This window comes from Papio anubis, chromosome 2 (genome assembly GCF_008728515.1).
Source record: "Papio anubis isolate 15944 chromosome 2, Panubis1.0, whole genome shotgun sequence".
NCBI lineage: Eukaryota > Metazoa > Chordata > Mammalia > Primates > Cercopithecidae > Papio > Papio anubis.
The window spans coordinates 175,725,283-175,741,747 of NC_044977.1; the positions used below are offsets into that span (position 1 = coordinate 175,725,283).

The 16,465-nt window shown below is 36.5% G+C and overlaps 1 protein-coding gene across 9 annotated transcripts in view; it reads left to right on the forward strand.

Moving 5' to 3' along the window:
- The window catches only part of RBMS3 (RNA binding motif single stranded interacting protein 3), a 1,467,317-nt gene that overhangs the window by 1,120,398 nt on the left and 330,454 nt on the right, over positions 1 to 16,465 (forward strand). The gene's annotated exons all lie outside the window — the stretch shown is intronic.

Below are 16,465 nucleotides of genomic sequence, written 5' to 3' on the forward strand. Positions count from 1 at the left end.
TTGTTACAAAGGTAAATATGTGCCGTGGTGGTTTGGATCACATATTATCCCATCACCCAAGTATTAAGCCCAGCATCCATTAGCTAGTCTTCCTTATGCTCTCCCTCCTCACCACAATCCCCTACAGACAGGCCCCAGTGTGTATTGTTCCCCCTCCCATGTGTCCATGTGTTCAATCATTCAGCTCCCACCTATAAGTGAGAACATGCAATGTTTGGTTTTCTGTTCCTGCATTAGTTTGCTGAGGATAATGGCTCTCAACCCTATCCATGTCCCTGCAAAGGACATGATCTTCTTCCTTTTTATGGCTGTATAGTATTCCATGGTGTATATGTGCCACATTTTCTTTATCCAGTCTATGATTGATGGGCATTTGGGTTGATTCCATGTCTTTGCTATTGTGAATAATGCTGCAATGAATATACGCATGCATGTATCTTTATAACAAAATGATTTATATTTCTTTGGGTATATACCCAGTAATGAGATTGCTGGGCAAATGGTGTTTCTGCCTCCAGGTCTTTGAGGAACCACTATACTGTCTTCCACAATGGTTGCACTAAAATTTGCACTTCCACCAACAATTTAAAAGCGTTCCTTTTTCTCCACAGCCTCACCAGTATCTGTCGTTTCTTGAATTGTTAATAATAGCAATTCTGACTGGTGTGAGATAGCATCTCACTGGATCCACAACTTTTTTTGTGCTCACCTATCTTAAGAAAGGATGGTTTGATGCAGGAAGGCAATTAGATGCTTGTTTATTTGTTTGTTTGTTTGTTTTGAGTCAGAGTCTCATTCTGATGTCTGACTGGAGCACAGTGGCATGATCTTGACTCACTGTAACCTCCTACTCCCTGGTTCAAGTGATTCTCTTGCCTCAGCCTCCTGAGTAGCTGGGATTACAGGCACGCACCACATGTCCAGCTAATTTTTTTATTTTGTTTTATTTTATTAGTAGAGACGGGTTTCACCATGTTGGCCAGGATGGTCTCCAACTCTTGACCTCATGATCCGCCCGCCTCAGCCTCCCAAAGTGCCGGGATGACAGGCGTGAGCCACCATGCCCGGCTAGATGCTAGTTTTTAAACAAGCTCTGATTCATTGATAATGATTTCTGACTGCTTGGAGTGCTGTGTTAAGAAGGATCCTATCTGTACTTAATGGAAGAGTACCAAGATTTCTTACAGTTTTTGCCACAGGCAGGAGTTGAAACTGGAAAGCAAGGGAGTGGGTGACATTCCTTTCCCATTGTAGGTTTGGGGAGTGAACTGCTGAACCTGGCAACTGAAAGGAACAGAAGGGCACAGAGTACCACTCTAAAACATTTCTGTTCTGGTTCATTTTCGTGTGCTATCAAAATAGCCAATGTTTCTCTGCAACAGTGCTAACTCACAAAAAGGCTGTCCAAGTAGGGTTTGGATACACAAAGTATGAAAGAGAGAGAGAGAAGGAGATAGATTGGCAAAAACTAGCATGTTCTATCATTGTAAGAATGGAAACATGTCACCATTTGCCTTAAAGCTGATATACTCTAGGAATTACCCTTCTTATGCAAAGTGTACAATTCTAAGTGTTTAAGTATTTGGATCACTGTTACTGTGGGATAATAATGCCCAGTTGAACTTCACTGCTTTTCTCAGAGAAGCAAATAGATACTGGGTCAGTCACAATTATTCTTAGTGTGTCGGGGGCAGAATGGTGGGGTGAAAAATCAAGCTTTGCTTTCATTTTTTACTACCTGGCTTCCTTCATAACACTTCAGCATATGTCAAGACCATTTGTTTGGTTCCTCGTAGCCTCCATGTGATCTTTCTCTTCACCGCAGTGCTCCCCAAGTGTGAGTTGCTTTGCTCAAGATCATTTTCAAAGACTCAATTTTCAAAGCAAATATACACACAAGACAGTAGTATTTTCAAAAACACAAGTTATCACATTTTCCAAGGGGGATAGACAAGAGAAGGGAGGATGCCGAGAATAGAGTGTGAGTTTCACATGGCAGGTCTCATAAAGATTGCATCCATAAATGTGCTGCCAAATTGAACAACAGCAGAGGGGAATAAAGGGGAGGAGGGAAGAGAGGACTCAGATGAAGGCAAAGAGAAAAAACAACTTTAGGAAAGTGTGAAGTTTAAGGAGACATGCCTATAAGACTGGCTTTCTACCCAGTCTCATGCTAACTCCTGGCCAGAAATATGTAGGGACACACACACACACACACACACACACACACACACCCCACCTCCTTGAAGGAGGAAAAATTTTATTTCATCAGGATTGCTAAGGAATGTTGCTGCTGATAAGGCGACAGAAAATATTTCTGGGAGTGCATTTTCGGAACTTGGGAACAGAGACAGTCTGTCTGAACCCAGCTCAACTTTTCTTTCTTATCACTTTTTAAAAGCATGTTATCTTTAAGAGCCAAATTAACTTTTCATGATATGGTTTCTCAGCAGCTGATACTTGGACATTACAGGGCTGGATAGGAATGACTAAGCAGTTCTGTAAAATGACTATCCCTGGAGCTGCTGGCTTGCTGGTTTTGGTGTCAGTCATATATTTAGGATCTTTTTTCCTGTCTAGATTTATGTAGCTCTTTAAGAATAGAATTGCTTAGTCCAGGAAAGGTGTGACTAGTGTAATAAACAAAAGAAGCCACAGAGGATATTCTTGTGAGAAACCAATTTATTCACACCAATATGTTATAAGTACAGTTCATTTTCTCTTTTGACTATTCCATTACAGAGAATTTTCTCAATGCATTCAGGAGATATACTTAATAATACCCTGCACAGTAATCTTAATAGTTATGGTGTTGTACTGGGAGGCCTATCAACTAAAATTCAAAAATAAACACAGTCCCTACTTTTACGAAGACAAGAGTCATCGTATTTACATTTTTACTTTTAATGTTTTTATTATTTGTGGACACTCTGAAAAACATAAAATGTCCTATTATAACACACTTTAATGTTTTAAAATAAGTGGGATTTTCAAAAACACAGTTCTGGAAAGATGTATTTTTTTAGGTACCTATCTATATGATAAGAAGTTTTATCACGTGGTTGTATCATTTATAGAATCAATTAAAACCAACTGTGGTGGTAAAAAAAAAACAAAAAACAAAACAAAAAACAAAACAAAAAAAAAACCTCTAGTGAACTTATTCAACTGTGTATGGAATTTTATTTAGGGAGTTATGGTTTTTTTTCCCTGAAAGCATTGTTTTGTTAGTTTTCTGATTGTTTGCTAGATAGAGATAAAAATTTTCCTTATAAGTCCTTGGATATAATTTTACTTTTCACATATGATTGATCCCTTCTATTTATTTTGCCATCAGAAACCAATTTTTTAACATTACATATTATTCAGAATTTGAATGTCACAAAATTCAAACAGGTAAAATGTAAGGTTTGTTATGTACACACACACACACACACACACACTCTGAGCTAAAGAGGATGGTCTTTGTGTACTTAAAAGAATAACATTTTTTTCCCGTTGGTATGTTTATTGGTAAACACAAACAGAATTCTGTTTGGTATGTGTTGCAGGTTTTGTTGTTTCATTTTCTTAGATGTTAATGTTCCTCTTATCATGGGTGTGTGTGTATGTGTGTACATATAAGTTTTATATTTTTCAGTGGTAAAAGAGTTTCTGGTAAATGATTTTTTTGTTTTGTTTTGTTTTGTTTTGTTTTGAGACGGAGTCTCGCTCTGTCGCCCAGGCTGGAGTGCAGTGGTTCGATCTCGGCTCACTGAAAGCTCCGCCTCCCATGTTCACGCCATTCTCCTGCCTCAGCCTCCCGAGTAGCTGGGACTTCAGGCGCCCGCCACCTCGCCCGGCTAATTTTTTGTATTTTTAGTAGAGATGGGTTTTCACCGTGTTCGCCAGGATGGTCTCAATCACCTGACCTGGTGATCCGCCTGCCTCGGCCTCCCAAAGCGCTGGGATTACAGGTGTGAGCCACCATGCCCGGTCCAGTAAACATTTTTTTATAGAGGTAGTTTTAACACTTTCTATAAGAGTTTCTCTGTTTTTTCATTTGTATGTTTGATGTGATACTCAAGTTGCTATTTAAGCTCTATTCTAAGTCCGTCTTTTTTTTTTATCCCATGGGAGTCCATTCCATCCTCTAAAAAAGGGAAGAACATCCGTTCCTTAGTCATTACTTGGTACTAAATAAGTTCCGGTTTCCTCCTTCCCTCAGGTATGCATATGAGCAGACAAGTAGATACACAAAGAGGTATATACTTATTAGAAAAAAAATTACTTGCTTAAGCAATAGGCAGGAACTATGGGACTCAACCTTGAACAAATAGGCATAAATAAGCGGGAAACTGTAATATTTGTTTGAGAGCTTGAATGCATTCTTTTAGGACATATCTAGGATGTCCCTGCATCATCACCTTGGTAAGAACTTTGTACCTTGCCTGCCAGTCATTTATGTGCACTCTCTGTCACAGTTACTCCTACCTCGCCATGCACCTTCTACACCATTGCCACCACCAGCATCACTGTGCCTGGCAGCTGGGTGAATCAGGAAGACTTCTAATGTTTGTTTTCCCATATTTACCAACAAGTCTTCCAAAGTGGGCCCAAATTTAAGTTGTATAACTTTGCTTTCCCTCTCTGGATCTTCATTACTAGAGATGGAGGCAAGCATTTTACTGTGGAAAGCACTTTTGACCTTAGACGGGTGGCCTAAAAAGTGGGTACCAACTTGCCTTTAGGACATATTCAGGAGGGGTTCTATACCAAGACTCTCTGGCCAATGTAGGCCAACAGTTCTTTTCCTTTGAGTTTTCATTTGCTTCATCTTAACCATATTTCTATTACTTTAATCAGTACATTCTAATAAAATTACTTGCATGTCTCTCAGTAAAAATACGGTCTTCTTGAGTCCCCCCATATGAAAATTATTTTCTTAAATCTTTGTAGGCCTACTGTGTCTCTGAAGGGCTTGGTGCATATTCATGGTTTGATAGCATATCATGGACAGTTCTGATATTTTAAATAAAAAATAGGCCGGGCGTGGTGGCTCATGCCTGTAATTCCAGCATTTTGGGGAAGATGAAGTAAGAGAATTGCTTGAGACCAGGAGTTCAAGACCGACCAGCCGGGGTATCACAAGAGACCCCATCTCTGTAAAAATAAAATTAAATTAAAAAGCCTGTTGTGGTTGCATGCCCCACTAGCCCCAGCTACTAGAGTGGCTGAAGCCAGAGGATTGTTTGAGTGCAGGAGTTCTAAATTACTGTGAGCTGTGATCACACTCTATCCTGGACCACACAGAAAAAACCCTGTCTGTAAAAAAATTTCAAAAACAAAAATAATTACAAAGAATAGGAAATTAATTAAATATAAGAACCAATGATTGCTTACATTTTCATATGTCTTTCCTTATGTTCGCTTATCTTGATACATATAAACTCTAAAATAATAGGATATAACTTAAAAAAAATTATTTTTTTTCTTCAATTTCTACGTGTGTAACGAAACTTTAGTATTGTCAGAAATAAAGTCATTATTTTGTTTAAGGAGAAGGGGCCTGCTAGACTTAGTAAATGTAGCCCTTATCTTTCTTCTCTAAGATAAAATGTCAGGTACTGGCTAGATGCTGCACTCTACAAGTATATCATCAGTTTTGTTTTGCTTTCAGACTAGTACTAGGAAAGAATGAGGTCATGCATTTTGAAAGTGCAGCATATTTTGTGGGTTTTCTTTATGTGTGTTTTCTTTTTGAGTCAGATAAGTTTTTTTTTCCTTCCTTTTCAGGTCACACTTATACTTTTATGCAAAATATTCTAAATTGTGTCAACTGAGGACATGGCTACAGATAGTAGAAGTGATTTTAAAAGCCACCAAGCATAAAAAGATTTTTCTAAGTTCCCAGAACAGCCAGGTTTCTGTTTAATCCAACCCCTTTAGAATGTAGCTTATGTCTCTGATATTTAAAGCCATGTGTTTGTCTTGAAATAATCAAAACAATAGAATCCTCAAAGAATCCAGTCCATAGGCAACATGTATTATGTTATTTAGGTAGTTTTGACAAGGTTACCTAGGCATTTAAACATTATTATCTACAGAATTTCTTTTTCCTTCAACATGAAGACATTAAGTTCAGATTTGTAGAGCAGAGAATATCTGTTTCATATTTAACACAAACTATCTCAATTTAATCCCCATTTTTCCTTCGTTAGACAAGCAAAGCTAATTATTTTGAGAAATGAATGAAAAATAACTAATGATAATTAGAAACAAAGGTTTTTGGGGTATGCTGTGTTGGTTCATATAGGAAATGTTTGGAAAACATTATAACAGCGAAAACATTAATTTGAAGAAAAAATTTGGACCCTTCAGATTTTGCTTTCCTATTTTCCCATATGCTGAGAAGAAACCAATATTTTCACAATTGCGACTTGCTAGACATAAGTTACAAGGGATAATAAAATAATATCCTGCCTATTAATTGTAGCAACTAGCTTCAAAGGGATTATTAGACCCATGAACTGAAATCAAGTAGTAGAATATAGGATGATAATTGCATTTATTAGAATATGCCCAGATTTTAGATATTTTGATACTTCTTGCCACAAAAGACTCCAGAGTCATATTATGTTTCAGTGGTACTAGAGGAAGCTGCATGAATAATTACTGTTAGTTTAATGGAACATCTAAACTGATATTATTTTCACCCAGCTCTACTGCAAGTGCAAATTGCTTTTCCCAAAGCAGGAGCTAGCTTTCTCATCTTTCTGCTTGATGAAGGTGAGTTATTCAGCCCTGGTTTGCCTTTTATTCTTTCTCTCTTACCTCCTGTTATTCTTAGCCAGTACCACATCCTGAAACAATGTCCAATCTTCAAATGCTTTTATGTGCATTGATTTCCTATCCCCATTTTCTTGAGGGCAGAGAGATTATTTGCCTTTGCAGTGATTCCAAAAAAATTCTTACTGCAAGTTGAAGAGCTTAATGCGTTCTTGTTAATAGTTCTTTTGTCAGTTTAGAAGAGGGCAAAGAGAGGGGACATATTCTATCCACAAACTGTAATCCTTCTAAAGACTTCATACACTCCTATCATCTGCATCTTTCTGGAAGAAGGCAGATCCCACATTGTGAATTTAACCTCTAGTTTAGTATATAAATTTGTTTTTCATTTTGATTAATATAAACAGTCACATCAGGCACAAAAAGAAATTTGTTTCTTATTTTGATTAATATAAACAGTCACATCAGGCACAAAAAGTTACAGGATTTTTTTTTTTTTTTTTTTTTTTTTTTTTTTTTTTTTGAGATGGAGTCTTACTGTGTCACCAAGCTGGAGTGCAGTGGTGTGGTCTCAGCTCACTGCAACCTCTGCCTCCCAAGTTCAAGCGATTCTCCCGCCTCAGTCTCCTAAGTAGCTGGGACTACAAGCGCATGCCACCACACCCAGCTACTCTTTGCATTTTTAGTGGAGACAGGATTTCACTATGTTGGCCAGGCTGATCTCAAACTCCTGACCTTGTGATCCACCCACCTCAACCTCCCAAAGTGCTGGGATTACAGGCGTGAGCCACTGTGCCCAGCCCAGGATATTTCTTGATGAAGACTGATGGAGAGATTTTTTCTTAAAAAGTAAATAAAAAATATTTAAGATTATTTTTCTTTAAACATTTTTTAAAGTACACGAATGAACTTATGAAAAAATGTGGTTTTAAGCTAATTTTGTGACATACATTTTGAATATTTAAAATTGGGCTGACAAAGCAGTAGATAGTCTCAGGAGTTTAATTTTACTGGTATGGCAAGAGTTGATAATTTGTGAGTTTTACAGTATTTTATTAAAGAAAGTTTACCAGGGAAGCAGAGTGGAAAATATACAAAAAATTATTCTAAACCTGCAAAATAAAGCCCTAGATACAATTTGTTTACATGTACTGATTAATTAGAAGGCTTACTTTGTAAGGAAGCACTATGCAAATTATTTTTTCTCAGTTATTCGTCTAAGAAAGAGACAAAAATAACTTTTATTACGAAGAAATCTCTGCCTTGCATCCATATTTTACATCTTTATAAAAATGTTTTGAAAGAGAGGTATAGCCAGGAGCAGTGGCTCATGCAAGTAATCCCAACACTTTGGGAGACTGAGGCATAAGGTTCACTTAAGCCCAGGAGTTTGAGACCAGATTCAGCAACATAACAAGATCCTATCTGTACCGAAAAAATCCTATCTGTACCGAAAAAAAAAAGAAAAAAAGTGAAAGAAAGGGAGATGCTATTACTGTTTCTTTCATAATCTAGCTACTGGCTAACCAAAAGAAAGGAGACATTGCTTAAGGTATTGATATTCTGGTATATATGGAAAGTGTACATTTTATTAATCACCTATCTCACAGTATATAGATTAATATAAATTATATTTATAAGAGATTGATAGAGCTTTTTGAGAGAAAGTAAAATGATATATCTGGCCAGGAGTGGTGGCTCATGCCTATATAATCACAGCATTTTGAAACCTGAAGTGAGAGGATTGCTTGAGCCCAGGAGTTCAAGACCAGCCTAGGCAACATGGTGAGATCTTGTCTCTACAAAAAATTCAAAAATTAGCTGGGCATGGTGGCATGTGCCTGTGGTCCCAGGTACTTGGGAAGTTGAAGAAGGAGGATTGTTTGAGCCCAGGAGTTTGAGGCTGCAGTGCTGTGTTCGTGCCAGAATGAGACCCTGTCTCAAAAAAGTGAAAAACAAATGACATACGTATATTATTAAATTTTTCTGTTATAACTGGTTCAAATTGTTCTTCACCTCCCAGGACTCTCCTAATCAATTAATTATGTTTCTTTGCAATATCTTTGAAATTTGTTATATGTTTTTATGACTCAGTTTTGACAATATTCAAGTGCTCGATTGAATCTCTGCGTGCATGTTGCCAAGAGTTTTGAAAGTAATTGTTATTAGTTAGTATACTTATCTGAAATTGTAGAGGCCCAGAATTCTCTTTCACATTCTGTGCTTTCCATACCAGTATTTTAGTTTTCCATTTTTGTTTTGCCTAAACAGTTTGAATTTTGTGCTCCGTCATAAACTCCTACTTTTCCTTTTCTGATTTTTGCTGCAATTTATTTGGACTAGTGTTAACTTATCACCTAGAAAAGGATGTTATTTTAGGAATTTTTCTATCAGTTTAACTCATTGAACTAAAAATCTGTCTCATGTCTCAGTGCAACAGAATGAGAATATATTTTAGGTTTCATAATTAGCGTGCGTTTAAAAGGGTTTTTACATTCTTTGTGTGCAATGTTTAGCAAGGTTTATACATGTTTAGAAGATTAGGTACACCTAGAAAATATAATCTACTAGAGGGAGTTCTTTTATCTTATGGTTTCAGCAAGTTTAACTCCATGGAATTGCAGGAAGAAAGAGATTGTATAAATATGCTAGTCGTATTTCGACATCGCAGTCTTGTATTGACACTTTCATCAAACTGTGGGAGAACAGAGCATTTATCTTGAGGTACAAGTGCTTGTAAGTATTTTGCAGAGCAAAAGTTTTCTCTTCTATTTGTACTAAATCTTCTAGGCCACAAAGCATCAAGAAGAAAATTGACTAAATAATTATGGGTTCTGTACCTTCTTCCAAAATACCTGCCCTTGACCTGAGGAATAACTTTTTTTCCTGATAAGATTGACCCAAAATATGGTTTGAAAGTGACCTTTCTCTGCTCTACTATTAAGAAATAATAGCACATGCTCTTATTACTTCTCTTTTCATGACTTGTTCATGGGTTTCTGTCAACACCAATAAAGTGGTTCTTTGTAATTGCCAATCATTTGTTTAGTGCGTGCCTCATTTCTACTCATCTTAGAAATAAAAGTCAAGAAGTCCCACAGAAATGCCCCAAAGGAAAAGATAAAATAAAACAAAATGACTTAATTCATGATACTTATGATTTATTGAGTCTTCTTTCATCTGTCATGTAAGATGTACAAGCACCAGGTTAAATTTTTATTTTTGGTTGGTTTCTCTGACAGAGACTCGTAATTCTGCCCTAGAGTTAAATCTTATGGACAAAAACACCGAAAATAAATAGCACGTTTCTTCCTCTAGATGCCATCTTCTCCATGACACATAACAATGTGGATTTGCTCCCAATAGTTTACATGGATAGCCTTCAAATATAACACTGGTAGCAATCAAACAAGTTAAGTATAAATCTTATTTATGTGTGACCCTTCTCTCTCTCTCTGTCTCTCTCTGTCTCTCCTCTCTCTCTCTCTCTCTCTCTCTCTCTCTCTCTCTCTCTCGCTCTCCGTCTATGTGTGTGTGTATGTATGTATGTATGTATGTATGTGTGTGTGTGTGTATATATATACATACACATACACATACATACATACACCCAGGCTGTCTGTCACCCAGGCTGGAGTGCAATGACACGATCTTGGCCCACGGTAACCTCTGCCTCCTGGGTTCAAGCAATTCTCCTGCCTCAGCCTCCCAAGTAGCTGGGATTACAGATGCCTGACATCATGCCAAGCTAATGTTTGTATTTTTAGTAGAGACAGGGTTTCACCATGTTGGACAGGGTGGTCTAGAACTCCTAACCTCAGGTGATCCACCCGCCTCAGCCCCCCAAAGTGCTAGGATTACAGGTGTGAGCCACCGCACCCAACCTCTATATTTTTTAAATGCCTCATGTTTCCATTTTAACTTGATCTTGCGTATATAACCATTTAGCTAAGCTTCTAAGACTTAAAGAGGTATGATTTTAGCTTGCCAGTATTCATTGTTTTGAGCCCCATTTATAATGAAGTATAACAATAAGCATTATTACACTTTAGTGAGTTGAAATTGAATATACTTGAGTGACCTGACTTGCTCACATTAAAAATGGAACAACAGAACAGTAGAAAAAGTGGAGTGATCTAGAGATTTTCTTGTAAACTTTACATTAAGAGACTTTATTTGATAACCTAATCAAAAAAACTGACTGTGTGTTTTCCTCTTCCTATCATTTTCTCAGATTCCCTTTCTATCATCTTCTCTCTCATCATCTATCCTCATGATCCATAGCCTCAGGTCTCATTTCAAGGAAGAAACAGGAGGAGAGGAAACTGTTTCATAATATCTTTCTGCAATCCTTTACCAGACCACCTAATAATATTCTTGCAAAGCACATCACAAATGTGAATAGCTGTATTGTTCCTGCATGATGGTAATGAGTATACTGCTAAGTCCGAAGGAGTTGAAAGTTAAGATAGGTCTTTTATAAAGCAGGGTACATAACATTAAGCGTAATGATAAATTACATATATAATCATGCTCTCTTTTCTTTAGGGTAAGTGATTAGTGTTTAAGTTTAGTACTTGTATTTGCTTTATAAAATGTACGTGGTGCTCATGTACATTTTGGCATGGACAGATCCTTTCTATGAACACTGTACCAAGTATTTTTTTAAATCACTGACTAGACATCCTGATTTATGTGTCTAGATTTTTATTTCCAGAAGCTTATACTATAACTTATTCTGTTTAATGGCTAAGATACTTCTGCATAATTTACATGGAGACTAAAGTGGTCTTTTACTGAGATACTTTTCTCTATGGCAAACCAACATTATGATATCTGATAAAAATACAATACTCTTCTTTTCATTTTTTTCCCCAATTTTAGAATGAATTAAAGACAAGTACCCATCAGAAAACATTCCCTGAAAATGCATAATTGTGATGTGTGATGCTGTACAGAGCAACTTCAGACTAATACATAGACCTCAAATTCATGAATATAATTTTCTCTGGATAGTTAGAAAGATATTTTAAGGTGGTTTCTTGTTTGAGGAATAATGTCATTTATGAATGCATATGCATACATGGAAGCCTCTGATGATGTCCTATATCTAATAAACAGCCCAAGTCATGGGCAAATAGATATCCTATAAACTGGGGAATGGGAAAAGTGTGCCAAGTTATTTCCATTGAGCTAAGATTTAGTGTCCAGATTCATTTATTGACTATGATCTTGGCTAAATGACTTAGTTTTCTTGTGTTTCAATTTACTTATTTGTAAAATAAATCATGTTACTTCACAAGATTATTGCAGACATTAAAATTAGCATGTAAGAAAGCTTAACATACTTTATTTATACAGTCATTCTTCAGTTTTATAAATGTGCCCTTCTTGGTAGAGAAATGGGTAACATCAGTGAACTAGGTGGAGACTGAAGCTGTACATAATAATAATTTCAATGATTTGATCAATAATTTCAAATTTATTTTTGTTCATCCTAAGACAAAACTTTGAATTATTTATCTTTTCTGTTTGTCCCCTCTTAGCTAGATTGGAAATACTATTCTTGTTTTGTTCTTTAAAAGCAAATAGTAAAATGTTTATCCATTATTTTTCAGACACTGATTACTGTAGACAGGGTCAACATGACCAGTGTTTGAGTTTTAAAGCAATAGTTGAATCAAGTTGCTTCACAGTGGTTTCTTCAAAATACCACAAAATGACAGGAACACTTATGCAGTGAACACTCGGATTTGCTTCTAGATCTTTGGTATTTGAAACATGTATGGAATGCATCCTCTGTGTCAGCCAAGACAGCCTCTGGAGAGTGAGGCAGGTTTGTGTGTTGAGGGAAGGGGGTGTGCAAGGGGGTGGTATGGCTGTATTAGTTGCCTCTGCTTCTGGTATCTGTTTTTCATTTCATTACATTTTGATAGATTATGTCATCTTCTTGTCACATACATTTTCACCCAAATCTGGAACTATATTTCTCTTTCATTTCCAACTCACATCCCCAAAATCATTCATGGAAGCCTTTGGCTATGTAACAAACTTCTCTACTGTTTTGAGAGGAACAGGTCCTATTGTAGAAAGACAAATCTTTTACAATTGTTTGTCATAAGGAAAAATCTGCTTTAAAAATATTGCATAGGGCTGTCTTACTCTTATTCTTTGAAAAGTTATTACTGTAGAACTAGCTAGCAAGAGTTACTCTGTTCTGGGTTATTTGGGATTCGCTGTTAGCAATGACTAACAGTTTTTAAACCCATATATGGATGTAGGTGGTCGCAGTAATTTCCTGCTAGATTTTTTTTTAATTCCAATTAATATAGGTAGTTTCTGAATTTCCAGGTATTTCAGGATTTGCATATAGTTAGAGTTCAATTATATTTCAAACACATTTTCTCTGCAAGTGACTGTCCTAAATGTTATGGCTAAAAAGGAGGAAGCATAAAAAACTTTTAAAAACACAAACAAAAAACTGTTCTTACCTACCTCCCACCCCAGCCCTACATTTTAAAATCTAGCAAAGTAAAAAGATGCATGCAAATTAAAAAAAAAATACAAGGCAGATTATTGTATATTCATATAACAATCGTCAGGCACAGGAGCCTAAGCAGAAACATTCCTGATGTGGTTGTTCATAACAGCTAAGCAATGTCTGCTATTTATCACTGCTCTTATAGGCTGGTGAGAGTCTCTCATTGCCCACTGCTGGGTTACTCACCTTCTCATTTTGAAAGCACGTTTGGCCATTTTTTTAAACAAAACTTTTGCTCAAATAACATGAAAAATTCCAAGTCCCTTTGGAGTTTTACTCTTACTACTACTGTAGCAGTTTGTTCATGTTAGGATCTCACATACTTTATAGAAGCAATGAATTCTTGCCTAGTTTTGCAAAGGTTTAGTATAAGAAAGGATAAATAAAACAAACCAATGAATTTGAAAATGGTATGAATTCAGGTTTCATGACTTTTTCCTTATTAACAAGAAAGGATTAGTGATACTAATGCTACTGGATTCCTAGAAAGGTTAAATGTAATAATAATGGACAATTGGTTGAAGACATGGTAGGCATTCCACAAATGTAAGCTCACTGTGAACTTCTTAGAACTCTGTGTAGAGTATGTATTCTTATGTTTGCTGAGGAGGGGCATTTTAGTCAATATATAGATCCTACTTTTTCACTCTTTAAATATTAGTTCTTCACTTCTAGAGTTGTTATTCTGTTGGCTTCCCATTTTTCCCCTTTTATTCTTCCAAGTGCAAAATTTTAAGTGAAATCTCGGGCAACCCTCATTTAACAATTTCATGTGAAAAAAATAACCATTGTGAACTCTCAGAGTAGTAATTACAGGAAGTTATGAAACTTTGCTAACTTTTACTAACAGATAAAGCATTTTCTTTTGATTGTTAGGAAATCATGTGTGGACAGCATGGGAGAACACACTCTGCCTGTACACATTGCCAACTCTTGCTTCATTGAGTTTCACAAACAATCCCAAGCTTAATTTTAGCCAAAAATGTAAACCAGTTCCCACAGTAAAAGTTGTGCTAATTTCCAAGTTGATCTTTATTTCTTTTTCATTCCTCTGTTGATTGAACTGGTCAAATTGAGCAGTGAGATGGCCAAGGGACAAAGTGTAAGGTCAGAGGGGTAACTAAACCAAGACCAGGCTCTAGGATTTCAATGTTTCTTTCCTCCTTCTTGCCGTCAGTAAAGATCCCCTAGGCATTGACATTTTAAAAACTCTCCATGTCTTCTGTTAACTCCCTTAGGATCCTGATCTCTCTAACAATGATGGATGGTGACACTTAATTATGGACACTCACAGGCATCCAATTCAAGCAATCCTGGCTTCCAAGCCCAGATCTGCCCCTTACTAGCAGTGTGACTTCACGTGAGTTAGGCTCTCAGTTTTTTTCATCTTTAAAATGGGGATTATATTTCCTGATTCTAGTACCTGATTATAATACAGATTATAGTGCCTATCTCAGAGGTAAGATAAATGCACTTAGCACACAATGCAGAACATAGTAAGTGCTGAATAAATGGTACCTGCCATTATTATTGCAAGCTAATTAATAATAATGATTTATACAAAATTTATCTTTTACTCAAGAAAGGTAATGTCATTCCTCACCAATGAAGCATGTGTTTCTGAGAGACCCTGGAGTAGCAATGTCACACACTGTACGAGAACCGAAAAGGAGAGGTCTTTTGTTACATCAGCCACACTGCGCATAGATGACTGCTGACTCCTCTTTTCTGCACGAAGGCCAGAACATAAAAAGTTAGATATTTATAAAGTTGCTTATTTCATAATATTTGCGAGTTGATGATAATTTCTGTTTTAGCTCTTGCTCCCCAAGGAGCAGAGGCTTCTGGGGAGGTTCAGGAGCATGTGAAGGAACAACACTGGTAGATGGGGATTGGGACAAGGGTACCTTATTAATTCAGCTATCACTGTGGGTGACTGGACGTCAATCCCCTGGGGCAACTCCAAGAAGAAATGTAGGGTACACATCTTAGAGTCATCACACACAAGGGGTGAGGGAGCTAGCTTAGTTATACACCAACCCCCGACTAACTAGTAATGTCTCCCCTGGTCGTTCTTTTTTTTTTTTTTTTTTTTTTTTTTAATTTTTAATTTTTGTAGGTACCCCTAGTATTTGTTATTTCTCCATAACTTCTAACTTGCTATAAAGGAGGACAACAGAGATTATCTAGCCAGAGAAGTTCTTACATAAAGAAATGCAGGGCCTAGGTGCTCAGCATGGTAAGGACAAGGGAATATAAACAGGCACAAAAAGTATTTGTTTTTATTTCTTATACAGTAATATGGATCTAAGTTTGGGAAAATTTTAATGAGAATCTTCCTGAACATATATTGTTAACAATACAATGGCTTTATATTAGAATTTGCTATTGAAACAAATGTAGTTTTAGACAACTTCCTCAAAACCATTAATCTTTGCACACTTGCTTCTTAATGAGCCCATTTGCACAATCCTATTTATCATTGTACTTACGTGCTTGTCCATCTCTCTGAAACTTTGGGGGAACATGGCCAGAACTTCACCCAGGTTACTTTTCTTTCCATTGTTTAATCCACCTATCTGAGTTACCTTGTTTACCAATGTTATTCATGAACTGACAGGAGTTTATTTTAATCTAACATTCTGCTTTTCAAAGGAAGAAACTTATTACAATTTGAATGTATCTTATCCAAACTTCTTGGGACCAGAAGTGTTTCAGATTTTGAATTTCTTTGGATTTTTGAATATTTGCATATACACAATGAGATATTCTGGGTATGGGACCCATGTCTAAACACAGAGTTTGTTTATGTTTCATATATACCTTATATGTATAATCTGAAGGTAATTTTATACAATATTTGAAAATAATTTTGTGCATGAAACAAAGTTTTGACTGTTTTTTTCCATGACCCATCACATAAGATCGGATGTGGAATTTTGCAGTTGTGCATCATTTTAGCACTCAAAAAATTTCTGATTTTGGAGCATTGCGGATTTCAGATTTTTATTTAGAGTAGCTTAATCTGTATAAAGAAACTTTAAGTACTCTCCTGCCTGATATGCTTAGTAGTGCATTCATTTGCGGATTCTACCAACTTCTGTCCTTTTGTTATACTGCTGATAATCATTATTCCTCTGACATATTCCACGTGCA